The 13,764-nt window shown below is 49.8% G+C and overlaps 1 long non-coding RNA gene across 1 annotated transcript; it reads left to right on the top strand.

Annotated features, from left to right (window-relative positions):
- The first annotated feature begins 7,712 nt into the window (after nucleotides 1–7,712).
- On the top strand, nucleotides 7,713–12,532 carry LOC119250198 (uncharacterized). The gene is made up of 4 exons (XR_005126301.1): nucleotides 7,713–7,759; nucleotides 7,843–7,996; nucleotides 9,351–9,552; nucleotides 12,452–12,532. It is a non-coding gene; the product is annotated as an uncharacterized LOC119250198 (long non-coding RNA).
- Nucleotides 12,533–13,764: the final 1,232 nt, after the last annotated feature.

Here is a 13,764-nt window from a genome sequence, read left to right as displayed (position 1 = left end):
GAACCCTATCTCAGGTTTCTGATTTGAGTGTGGCCACCCCCCTTCCTGGCTGTGTGGGGTGGGATGAGTCAGTCAGCACCCACAGAAGTCACATAGAAGTGGAGTGCCTTCCTCTGTGCAGTGGGCCCCAGAAGCCCTCTGTTGCTGTGTCCAGGGTTATCCAGTGGGGGAGGCCTGCAGGTGTCCCCTGGGAAGAGAGGGGCTCAGGGGCTAGGAGGGCTGATTCCATGCACTCATCACAGTCCCGAGTCCCAGCTTGGGCTGCGTCTGACTCCAGGGCCCTGGCACAGAGTCTTAGGAAACAGAAATAAACAGGAGCACGCAGGCCCCTGAGAACAAGAGAAACAAGAGGCAGTTTCCATGCCAGAGTGACGTGTGCCGCAGCCTAAGCAGCAAACAGCCTGAGGATGGGGGCGCAGGCAGGGGGTGGGAAAGTGACATCTAGCACGAATCTTAAAATGGAAGCAAAAAACAACAGTGACGCTGGGTCCTCGGTGTCTGTTCCATTCAGCCCGGGTTTTAGCCCCGTAGACGCCAGGCTTCTGTGGCTGGGCATCTCCTGTGGAGCAAGGGTCTGGCGGGGACTAAAGAAAGTGCCGAGAATTACAGTGGGGTCAGCATCACGAACTCTCGCAATGAGTTTTACTCTCCCCCTTTTTGTGAACAAATATTATCCAACAACAACCAACGGCTGGGCAGGGCCCTGTCCTCCGGGGAAACTCCCGCATGTTCAGAACCGTTGTCTGTGAGCTCGGAGGGTGCTCCGGATGGCGGGGTCCGACATGCCTGCACAAATGAGCAAGCCGGGGCCCGGAGAGGCGAGGTGTCTTCACCAGGGCAGGAAGTACAGGACTCACGTTCACATCTGGGGGTTCCCGGGTACCGCAGGCTCCCCGGGCTCTGAAGGTGAGTACGAGGGAACAAGTCCAGGTCTGCAGGCTGAGGGCCAGGCCCGAGTCCCTCACTGTTTTACCCACAGTGATGGGTGTGTCTCATGCACAGGTGAGCTGTGTGCTGTGCATACAGAGGTCAATACAGCCCTTTCCGTGCTCTCAGTGCGGGGACGTGAGAGCATGAAGTGCGTGTGATGGGCTGGAAAAGCACCTGGGTTTCCAGCTCTTCCACTCCCTGTGCCATCTGGAGCAAGTTATTTAATCTGAGTCTCAGTTTGTCTATCCAGAAGATGGGCAGGACGATGCTCTTTGTCGGCACTGGCGGGTGATGTCTAGACCACTGCGACACTGCGGGTAAGGGCCTGACTCACAATCACATGGTCATTCCTCAACTGTAAGCACTCGGGCGCGATCAGCAGCTTCTCCCCGCCTGCAGGAACGCTGGGTGTTCTCATCTGGACTGGGAGGTGATGGACAGGTTTAACAAATGTCAGTTATCACACTTAGGATGCTGAGCCAGCCCTAATCAGGGTAGGGAAGGTAGCAGGGTGGTTTGTCAAAGACTGGGAGCTGCTGGTTGCAATCAGGACAACCTCTAGATCCCCTGCTGCCTCCTGGGCCTCTAACTTTCCCTCCACCATCGAACATTTCCCTCCACCATGCCTCCTGCCCTGGAACCTGCATCTCCTAAGCTTTGTCCTTCAGCTGGGAGGAGACTTGCCATCAGGGCTGAGAAAGAAGGCAGGCGTGCCTGGAATGCAATTGCAAAAGAGGTTACAAGAGCCTGGCGAGAATGCTGAAATCAAGCGATGTCGAGAGGTTTTTGTTATTTTTGAAAAAATGACTCATTCTGAGAAACCCTAACGGCCTTACAGAGGTTCACCTAGTGGCCTGTGTGTGCTGCAGAACCCACTGCAGAGAAACAGATTCTGCTGCCACAGCTAGAGGAGGGGGTGGGGCAGGGGGCTGGGACAGGAGCAGGGGCAATAATTTGTTGGAGGGAGAGTTTCAAGATGACACGTGCCCTCTGAGGGTCTGTTTTCATTCCCCAAGTCATTTGTCCCATTCAGAACTTCACAAAAACACCCTCAGGAGGTCCCCTGTGTCCTTTGGAATGATCAAGCTGGCCAGGGTAGCCCGAGTCTCCCCATTTGACAGGCAAAGAAAGAGGTGCCCAGAGTGCTTCTGCTACTCCCACAGGAGGCTGGGGGCGGGGGTGGAGGGCAAGGGTGAGAGGGAGAAAGAAGAGAAAGGAGGAGAAAAAGCAGGAAGCAGGAAGAGGCCAGGAGGGAACCCTGGCGACTAGAACCAAAATGAGGGCCACTCGTGTCCGGTGGAGACACCCAGAGGATGCTTCAGTGAGGGCACCTCGGGGTCCTCCCTCCGCGCTCAGAGTGAGGGGGGGGCTCTTGTTCCCCCTGGCTCTTAGCCAAAGGGGTGACTTTGGAGAAATAGGTCCCTTCACCAAGTTCCCATCTTTAAAGGGCTAGAGGTGGAGGGAGCAGACCTAAGAATATTCTGGAAAACTTGTTACAATACCGATCGCTGGTCTCCACTCCAGGAATTCTGATTCAGAAGGTCCAGGAGGGCCAGGCAATCTGCATTCCTGACAGCTCGATGAGTGAGTTGCTAGGGGCTGGATGACCTTGACTGTCCTTCCTGTTTCCAGCCTTCCGTCAAATGTCCCACACTCAGCTATCCCCCTTGACCTCGTTTCTGCCTTCAATGATGTGGAAAACTCAGCAATTCTTGGTCATCAAAGGCTGTGCAAGGTGCTGGGAATACAAAAATGAGCAAGATGTGGCTTCTGGCTCTTGGACCTAACAGTCTAAGTCAGGAAACAGAATAGCCACTGCCACACCTGGTGCCTTGAGGGTGAGCAGAGGTGGGGTGCGCAGCTGCCCCATGGCAGTCACAGGAGGGGACTTCGCAGGGAGGCTGCTGGGGAGCTGGTGCGTCTAGGCTGCCACTAGCCAGCGGACATGCCAGGGGCCAGCTTACGTGCACAGGGCAGTGTAGGCTGATTTGACTGGCCAAGGGAAAGCCTTGGCTCCCTGCTCAGTAATGGATGAGATGCGGCCTTGATGCTGCTTAGAGTGACCTTCAGTTCTGCCCTCCAGCAGCACCAGCTCAGATACAGCTGTACCCCATCTCTCTGGAGGGCCTGGGCCAGCATCCCTAGGGACCACAGTCAAGTATAATATATAAATAAGAATGAATGCTACGTGAATATATAACATGTCATTCATCCACGTATGTGCATCTATGTAACAATGTATGTGCACATATAAGCACACAATACACACATATAATACGTATAACATATATGCATTCAATATACACACATGCATACACATAGAATTGATCCTGGCGATCTGTGTCATGGTATCATTGTTGGGGGGAAAGGATGTCCTGAACGAACCCCACAAACACAGGTTTTATGGACCCAGACCAGAGAGAGCACAGACACCAAGGACTACAAATCCCATAATGTCATCGCCACCCAAGGGAGGATTGCTGGGAACTGAGTCAAGTTAGCAGCCAGGCTTGGTATATAACCAGACATGTGGGCTGTGGGGGGTCCTTGATTTTTTTATGGGTTTTCCGCATGCTATTGGGGTTCCAGCTCAGCAAAACTGGTAAGACACACTTACCAATTTTTCTCTCTTTCTCCCTGAGCCCTTCATTTCTTCATTTCCCCCTTTTTGTAAATAAACCCTTTATTAACCTTTCTGTGTGTGCCTCATTATAAGTTGAGCCCCCTTTTAAGCACGTGGGTGAGGACCAGTCAGGCCAACCCATGTCACATTGGCGCTGCCCTGTCACATCATTACTAAATTTAAAAACTAAGCCCCCATTCCTTGATCTGTGAATCCCATATTTGTGGATTTGCCTACTTGCTAATATATTCGCTCTTAAATTCCACATCAGCCAGGAGTCTTATGAGTGAACTCAGTTCTGATACTAATACTGATGCCAGGTGCCCCAGACTAAGGGCTCAGACCCAGGACTGCCCCAGTTCACACATCCATGCCGTCAGCAGTGATTAGGGCTCTGTGGAGGCTTCACCTCCGGGGCATGACTGACCAAGTCACTGCCATTGGTGTGGACCTCAATCTCTCCCCTCAGGGGTGGGAGGGTGGATTGAAAAGAGCCAACTCTTTAGTCACGTGGTAGGTTCCCTGGCAGCCAGTGCCCAGCCTTAGGCAACCAGGGGCTTTCCAAGTTATCGCATTAATATAACAAAGGTACCTGGATTGCCTCCTCAGCTTAGGAAATTCCAAGGGCTTGGTTTTGGGATGGAGACCAAATATATACATTTCTGTTAGAAAAAGAAATGACAGGTCCCAACGGAGTCCTTCGTGCTTGACCCACCGAGTAATACTTCACCTAATTGCAGTTTCAGTTTCTCCCCAAAGTAGAATTTTAAACCAATCAATCTGGGGATTCCTTATCAGCACTAGTGAGGTCATCAGGCAGATAAGACCCCATCCCCTTAAAGGAAGGTGGCCTTGCTGAGGGATCCTCCTTTTCTTTTGCTAATGACCTTGTCCCCAGCTCTTTCTGACTATATAAACCTTCTATTTTATACAATTTCTGGTGGAGCCTTCCTACTCATGGTGTAGGGTGTTGTGGATTTCAGGAATAAAGCCTTTTAGATCTTCAAAAATCGATACAGTTGGATTCTTGTTATTTAACGTGTCTTGTTATAAATGATAATCTCACAACACATTTGCAGAAATTAACTCCTGCATTTGGTTGACTGATTTAGTGTTTGCTGTCAAGCAAGAGATGGTACCTAGGCTCGAGGAGGCTTCCTTTGGGCCCCTACTGTGGACAGGGAAACTGAGGCACAGAGACAGCTGGAGCCAGAATGTGGCTGAACTCAGTCGAGAGCCTCTGCAGGCTGGGACAGAGACTCCGCGCCTGGCCGTTCCCGTTCTGTGCCCAGTTCTCGACCATGTTCCCAGGCTACATTAGACCTTTCTGGCTTGTTTCTGAGAAATGTGCGGAGAACACGAAAGGCCCCTTCAGGCCCTCACAGGGTTGGAAGTGGATGTGATTCCGGGGCCACCACGGCTGAGGGCCCACAGCCTTCCTGGCTGTGACATCCCTGCCTCCCACTAGGACAGGTCATGCTGGAGGGAGTCTTGGGGGCTCCTGGGCTTCCGTGTCCTCCTGTGGGTCTGTGGGGACCTTGTTGGCCAGCCGAGCGGGAGGACGCTGAAGAAGCAGGCGGCTGGCTGCCATCCCACATAAACACGCTCTGTCACTGTAAATTATTTACGCACCATGCGGAGGCCGGACAGGCTTCTTGATGGGGCTCGTTAATTAGAAGCCTGCGGATCCTGCCTGGGTCCAGATTCCTGGGGGCAGGGGCGGTGGGGAGGAGTAGCGGCCTCGATTTCTCTTCACTCAGCATCCCCTAGTGGGAAACCTTCTCCGGGATATGCGGGAGTGATGGCTCCCCTCTCGAGGCTCAGGCAGGACAACTTTTCATCCTTCTCTGCAAACGATGACATCATTCGCCACCCCCAGCCCTTTGCATCCTGGGCTGGCCTGCCCCCCTCCTCTTCCCTTCCTGGAATCCCTTCTCTTTCTCAGCATCTTTGAAGGCACAGCTCAAACGTCACCCCCTCTGTGAGGTCGCCTCTTCTGCTCCTTGCTCCTGTGCCCCCACAGCTCTGCCTCTCTTACTCAGTGGTCTCCATTCTGAAGCCAGACACCAGCCACACCCCAGTGTGCAATCCTGGGTGTCTGGAGTAGGACTTAGACCCAGTGATGGTGTCTCCCTGGGGCAAGTGAAACGTCCCACAGTGTCTGGTGCCCGGGAACTACACCACAGGCACTAGCGCTTCTGGATGATGACGATGAATAGAGCACTAATTTCCCTCTGGTGTGATCACTTTTTCATCAGCTCCTCCTAACAGATGCTGACCTACTGGAGTGCTTGTGCCCTGGTCTTCCTCATCTCTGCACCTTCTGCTGCCAACCCAGCGCCTGGCACTTAGCAGGTGTCCAATAAAGAGTGAATACTCAACAGTAGCACCCAAGCACAGTAGCCAGCATTTACTGAGTGCTGATGTTCTGCGCAGCTGTGTTCTAAGCCCTTGACGTGAGTGACCTCATCTAATATGATGGTCTGCCAGGACAGCTACCATCACTGCTCCCATTTAACAGATGAGACCGAGGCTCAGAGGGGAGAGCTACCTTCTGTGGAGTCACGTATCTGGTGAGGACCTGAGCTGACAGCCAAACCCAGACAGGTTCGACCTCCATTGTTCCACGGCCTCTGACATTTCAACGCTCACGGCACAGCATGGGTGTTCATGGGTGACTGCCTGGTACACAGTAGGTGTTTAGTGAATGTTGAGTAAACGTTTAGGGTTTCTGTCTGTCTGATGGCCCAGACTAAAGGCAGGCCAGTCACACAGATCAGCCACTAAAATGGATGAATGTTTCTATTTGTTAACTGCCCTCTAGAAAATGTTTTCTAGAATTTCTGGTCCTGGGCCTTTTCCTGAGCTGACCTCCTGCAGACCCAGCATGTGCCGAAGGGAGGAGCAGCCTGTGTCTCCCAGGCAGGCTCTGAGTCCAGGCGTGTGGCAGCCTCACTGCCATCGAGATCCTTTCTGGAACATTCAGTCCCTCAAGACCCAACTCACACTGACTCCTCTGGTCACTTTTTCCCAGCTCCCATCCTGTTCCTCAGCCCCAAACCCTGCACACAAGGCTGAATGATTTGTATATGCTTGCCACAGAGGTGGACAGTAAGGGCTTTGTGCCTGACACCTGGCTTCAGTCTTGTTCTGTCACCGGGACAAGACTCCCCATCTGTGAAATGGTGCTAATCATAGCGTCTGCCTCAGAGGCTCACTGGGGTTCAGTGGAGGAGCACACAGAGAGCACCTAGACTTGAGTTGTGAGCATAGCCATGCACCGGTGCTCCTGAACTTCCACTCATGTAGAACGAGCCCTCCGGGTCTTGCATGGCTCCCTGGCGTCTGTGTCTTTGTCATCCAGTGCTCAGGAGAGTGCCTGGCAGGCTGCATGTGCTCAACAAAAGAAAACACAATTCAATTTAAACAAAGGACACATGCACCAAGCACCAAGGCTAGGTATGCAGGGATGGGTGGCAGCTAGAGGATGCTTGCATACACAGGTAGCCAGTGCCAGGCAGAATGGATGCCAGTGGGGAAATTTTGTTGGCTCATTTAGTCATGAAGGCTTATGTTGTGCCAGGCTCTGAGGACACAGAGAGGAATAAAATGCTCCCCATATCCAGTTTACCTTATAGGTTAAGATCCTAGAGACACGCCTGGCACATAAGGTTCCAAGAAGGTGGACAAGACCACTGGACGGCTAAGTCTGCAAGGGCCTGGGCAGGGGTCTGGACGAGGTGGGCTACACCTTTGCGCTTGCCAGCTTTTTTGTTTGGGATACTTCTTCCTGTCTCAGATGACAGTGAAACCCACCTCTCTGTGGCTTGCCCTGTTGATTTCATCACAAGCACTCACCAGGGTCGTAGAGAACGGAAGCAGGGGAGGAACGGAAACTAACGTTTCCCAGAGACCTACTGCGTGCCAGGCTCCCTGCACTTCGGTGGAGGGACGCTAATTAATTAATTTTCCCTATGCTCCAGGGGCATAGGTGTGATTACCCTCAGTTGGCAGACTATAAAAGAGGCCCAGAGAGGGCACATGCCTTTGTCCAAGGTCACCAGCTGGGCAGTGGTGGAACTGGACTTGAAATCCAGGGCCAGCTGCCTCCCACACCCATGGCGCTTTCAGAGATGGGGAGAGGCCAAGGAGGCAGGAAAGGAAATGGAATGACTCGTCGACTGCCCCAGGCATTTTCAGCAACAAGTAAGTGATTTCCCCTAATTCCCGGCTGCTGCTAATGCAGCTGGGGCCAGGCAGCAGAAAAACAGGTTTCCTTCCCAACTCAGCAGCACCACCTGCAGGATCTGCGGGGACAGGCTGATTGATCGGGAGCTGGAGTTCTGGAGGGGATTCTGAGGAAGGGAACCGGGTCATCATCTCTTGACCTTTCATCTTACAAAGGAGCAACGTGAGACTGAGAAAGGAACCCACAGTCACCACGTGAGTGATGGCAGTTTTGACGCTGTTTCTCTTCTGACTCCCAGTTCAGTAGAGTTCTCCACTCTCCCTTCTTCTGCCCCCTCCCCCATCCTCTCTCGTGCCTCTCATTTAATTAAGCACTTACTATGCCTTGGCATATCCCTACTTGTGGGTTATAAATACTGAGGGCTAACATTCACCTTTTAGGATTAGTGCTGCACTGATTGATGGCCATTAACTGCTACTTGCTCTACTGCTAAGATGCATTGAGCGTTTGTATCCTGCATGCACTAAGTCATTCGCTCAGCGGGCCCCACAGGTGAGGAAACTAAGACTTAGAGAGGGTTTTTGGGTTTTTTTTAAGATTTATTTTTATTTATTTATCTGTACAAGATCTGGGGTGTAGGCTAGAGGTGTGGATGGGGAGAGGATATACCAGAGACAGAGTGGGGAGCAGAATAGGCAGATCTACTGAAATACACTGCTGAGGGGAGCAGTGTGAGACAGGAGAGGTCTGCTGCACCATGTGGGTCAGCTCCCTGGCCAGGGATCAAACTTAGGCTGCAGTGGATGTTGATAGCACTGAGAATTTAACCCCTGCACCACCAGGGATGACATAGAGGGATTTTGAACATGCCCAGCATGGCCCTGGAAGTGGCAGGGCTGGGATTCAAACACAGGCAGAAGCAGAGATTTTAACACCTAGATGTTATATTTACTACTTAAGCATCAAAGGTTAATTCAAGAAGTATCCACACTCTAATTAGGATTTTGCTCCTATTTCAAATAATTGCCTATTTCTTAAGAGTGGCATTGACTCTTCCCAAATTCATGCTTCAATCCCTAGAGGTTTATATTGAGGTTCTGCATGTACCAGGCACGGTGCTAGGTGACAGGGACATGGAAGTGACGGCAACTCGGGGCGGAGCCCATGGCCTTGTAAGGTGGCAGCCTAAACACAGGGCCTCAGAACACAGGTTCGGATAGAGCACCATACAACTCCAGGGGTGCCATTCACACTGCAGCTGATGGAAGTGGCACCTCCTGGGGTAGTGCCTTATGGCGGTATATGGTGGCTCAGTGGCATGGGGACATGGGGCAGGGCTAAGGGGTGAGGTGGGGAATATTCAGCTGCACTCTGCAGCATAGGGATGTTCTCCAGCAAAGGAGACTGGAGTGTGAATGCCGGGGAAGCTGCGGACATTGCTTTCCCGTCCTCATCAGCCCGGGGGGAGAGTTAAGGTTTGAAGGAACTTGTCTCTGTGTTGTGATCATCAGAGCATAAAATATATTTCAGTTTCCATTTCAGCTATAGTCACCAAGTGGCATGTCATTTTGAAATCCCAGTAATTTTGCCCTTATTCTCACTTGGCAGGGGCACTGGTTTCTCTTTTGGGGTTGGCTCTTGACCTTGGAGCTCCCCCAGAAGATCAAGAGTGGCCAGCCTTGACCTGTTGAAGGAATTGTCTGCCAAACCTAGAGGGGAAGCCACTGCAGCTCGGAGAAGAGGCTGCTCCTCTCACAGATGGCAACCCCCTCCTCCAGCTTACCCGAGTCTCACCATCGAAGGGCCCTTGGTGTGTGTGCATGTGTACAATTTTTACTTTGCTTAACTTAAAGTAGGAAAACCAAAGGATATTTTTCATTTTCTGAATATAAAATTCTCTAATAATGATGCTATTTTATACCCCCAACCCCCAAAGCAAAACAAAACAAAAACCCAGAATCCAGCTGGCCCTGTGGCCATAGCATAACCCCTGTGGGAAGAGGCAGTGGTGGCCAAAGAGAATCTCCTCACCCGATGGAGAGCAAGGGCCTACCCCGTCCCCTCCTGCTCACTAATGCCTCGGCCAGCGTGGCAGAGAGGCAAGATGGGAGAGAATTCTCTTCCGGTCTGCCCGGGGAGAAAGATGCCACTCGGCCTCTTGATTTCTCATTAATTCAGTGTAGGAAGTTTCCTTTCCTTTCCCAGTTGTGGGATAAGTAGCCATTCAGTAGCCAGCCTGGGACTCCATCAGCCAAGGTGACCTTGTTTCTATGCGATTTTGAGTTCTAAGGTCCAAACAACTCTTATAAATCAGCTATCAGAACACAGTCTTCTGTTCGATGGAAGAGCCCTTGCTATTCACTGTTGTGAAGCTGATGCCGTGGTGAGAAACTCAGGTGCCCATGTTCTGGGCTTCCCCTTGGCACGTGTGCCTCTTGCCACCTGACCTTGGGTGAATTATATTTTCCTCTGGGGCCTTCTCTGTAGAACTAGGGCTGGACCAAAAGAATTCCCAGGAACTCTTGGCGTCTGAGTCTTTGGGGCGTTGAATCTTTTTGTTGTTACTTTCATTTCTAGCAAATAACTGCATTTTTTGCCAAATAGCTCACGCCTTTGGTCCAGGCTTGCCAGTTCCAGACCTGTGTCACTTCTGTGTCAGCTGGTTTCTGGCTGGGTGCAGCCAGCGAGGGGCATGGGGCTGTGATTGAAGGGTGTCAGGAGAAGAGAAACCGGGTGCTTCTCCTACCCTCTGCCTTCAGAGGTGTCCCTGGCTGAGGGGAAAGTTCTTCCTTGGCTCCAGCTTCTAGTGTGCTTCTAGAATCTTAAAGCCTTGAGTGTCCAGGATCCTGCCTCTCCCTTCTTTGTCCCTCCAGCCAAGGGGTGATTGTGACTTCCTGCTATTGTTAATCTCTGGGCTGCCTCATTATTTCCTCGTTGACTCTTCAGCCTGCCCATCGTCTGGGTCACCCACTCCCTGTATTAATTTCCCCATTCCAGATACGTGGAGTGGTTTCTGTTTGCTTGGTCGATCTTTGATACATTCAAACTTTTGTTGATTTTACCTTGTAACAGCCAGCAATGAAGATGATGATGATAATGTTGATGATTATAACCCCTCACTCGGTATATAACCTCATATATTACAAAGCTTTCACTTGGGTTCTGTAATTTGAGTCCCATAATCACAGTATGACGTAAGAAGGGCATTTATCATTAATTCCACTTTACAGAAGAGGAAATGATCTCACCGAGTTCACACAGCTGCTGGGTCTCCATAGAGTTGGAACCAGGACCCAAAGCTTTTTTTTCATCTAGTTTCCCCCCTTCCTACTTGTTCTACTTCTCATCCTCATCCTACCTACCCTGTTAGGATGGTGCCTCAGTGCTGTTCCTTAAAGATGGTGTTTACTAAGAGCAGCACACATCAAATCTGCAAAGTTCTTAATGATCACTTACTGACGTGGGTCTGCAGTTTGCTTTTTCAATGTTTATGGATTTTGACATTTCCATAATATTTTACTAAGGCTGATGAGTCTCCTGTCTCCTACTAGAAAAATCCAGATAAGGAGCCGCTGAATCTACCAAGAAAAATTTTAATCATGTAGGAATCATTTTCTCACATTCCCTACAGCGAACCCGCCTTAAAGAGGACTGTATTCCTCATGGGAAAGTTTCATTTATCATGAAAACTGCAGGATTGGAATGATATTCTTTTTCAACTTTCTTACCAAGGCTTGTCGTTATTATCATTAAAAACATTTAAGTGAAGAAAAAAAGAAAGCGCAGAGCAGAAACCATCTTTTGGAGGGTGCATTAATTATCGACTGCTGTGTAACAAATTGCCCCAGTGGTTGGTGGCTTAAAACAGTATCTTTTATGATTTTGGAAATGGTCTGAGGTGCGTTGAAGCTCTCTCCTACCCACATTTTCTGTTCACCTTGAGTGTGAGAAGTGAGCTTTGCAGTTGGACTTTCCAAAAATTTGAGAAGAGGCCTGCTGTGGTGTGATGAGGAGGGAGGCAGTAACTGATATTCGCCCTGCACAGCCCTGAACACACAGGCTTCTACACTCAGTAGACCCTGCAAAAAAGCAGCCTCTAGCCAATGGACAAGAGGGCAGAGCTTGAAACTTACTTGTGTTGGAATCATTAAACAGGAAACACCACGGTGTCTTTCCCTGCATCCTTGAATTGTAGGAACTTCCACAACCATTGAAAAGAAAAATATTTTATATTCGATCTGCTTTCTAGCTCTCTTGTACAGTTGCTGGCAGGATCGGCTTTCTTGCTGGCTGTAGTGTTGAGGGCCTCAGTGCCTCAGGAGCTGTTCGCTGGAGGCCTTCTTCCATTCATTGCCATGGGCCCTGGTTTTGGGGGAGGATCAGGGTCACCATATTCATCACACCCTCCACTTGATTGAGCATCAATACATATTTGTATTTCTCTTATCTACCCTCGTACCAGTCACTTATCCCATTGCCTGGGATTCACTGCCAAGGATCGTACTTCAGTTATTTCTGAAGTTTTGGGGGGATGGTTCCTGTGTACATGTGAACTCTGTCCTGCTGGCTCCCACTTAGTGTTTACTCTTCTCTCAGTTGTAGCTTTCAACTCCGATGTTTACAGCCAAGTTTTGGAAGCCCTTGCTGACACTGGTGTGGCTGGTGGCTGGCATCTGTGTTGAGGTTTCAGTGTCCATTTTGTATTCCAGGTTGACCAGAAGAAAATGCTGTGTTTGTGTCTGCTGCTTACCTGTGCTCCAAAGCAAGGTCACCCTGCCTCTCAGTAGCTCATGGAGATTTTAATAAACTAATTCTATTTGATTTCTCTTGTTTCAGCTTCTAACCTCATAGATTCTGATATAAGCTGCCCAATGGGTGCAAAGTGCTAGATCAGGAAACTTCTGAGCCATTACACCCAAGTTGTTCCAACTTCTCACAATGGGTATAGTGCCTTCACACTGATCCTTCAGGCTGGGACTTCTACAGTGTCAGGCACAAACAACTGGTGGAGGGTGTATTAGCTACCTATTTCCTCCTTGCTGTGTAACAAATTACACCAACACTACGTGACTTAAAACAGTGTTACCCAGTATCTCACAGTTTTTCTGGATCAGCAGTCTGGGAGAAGTTTAATTAGGTCCTTTGGTTCTAGGTCTCCCACACAGCTAAGGTCATTTGAAAGCCCAACCAGGAAGGATCTGCTTTCTAGCTCTCTTGTACAGTTGCTGGCAGGATCGGCTTTCTTGCTGGCTGTAGTGTTGAGGGCCTCAGTGCCTCAAGAGCTGTTGGCTGGAGGCCTTCTTCCATTCCTTGCCATGGGAGCCCCTCCACAGCTTATCTCACAACATAATATAGGCTTCATCATGATGAGCAAGTGAGAGGGCAAGAGAGAATGCAAATAAGACATAAGTCATGGTCTTTTGTAACCTTGTCTTGGAAGTAACATCCCGCCTCTTTTGCCAAATTCTAGTAATCAGAAACAAGTAACTAGGTTCAGCCCTTGCTCAGGAGGTGATTACATAAAGGATGAATAACAGGAGATGAGCGGGCCCATCTTAGAGGCTTCCTCCCATGGGTAGGAGGGGAGGGTGAAGTAAATTTTGATATTAGGAAATACTTAGTCATTAGCCATTTATTTAAAATGCAACTGGATGTTATTACTGAAGAAGAGGCTAAGTTAAAAAAAAAAAGGGAGCCAATTTAAAGGAAAATAAGAAGTATAGCTTCATGAATGTGGTAAATATCAAGAATGTGTGGCAAAGATGAGCAAAGTTTAGGCAACTTTTGCTTGGAATGAATTCCTTCCAGGAGGCTCTTTGATGGTTTGTGCAAGTAGATTCTTGGGGAGCCCATCCTATAAACCCTCCAGGCAAACATTAAGGGATCGGAAAACTAGGATGAATACAGTCTGAATTATTCTTCTCAAAGACAGTTACATATTTCCGTATGAGAAAACATGGCACATCTCCCTAGTGCTGGTTTCATTGGAAGACATCATGGGGGAAAATTAGGACATCTAACC

This window comes from Talpa occidentalis, unplaced genomic scaffold (genome assembly GCF_014898055.3).
Source record: "Talpa occidentalis isolate TD23 unplaced genomic scaffold, MPIMG_talOcc4v2.1, whole genome shotgun sequence".
In the NCBI taxonomy this organism is placed as follows: domain Eukaryota; kingdom Metazoa; phylum Chordata; class Mammalia; order Eulipotyphla; family Talpidae; genus Talpa; species Talpa occidentalis.
The sequence above is the reverse complement of the archived record's forward strand: the minus strand, read 5'-3'. Positions and strand labels throughout refer to the sequence as shown.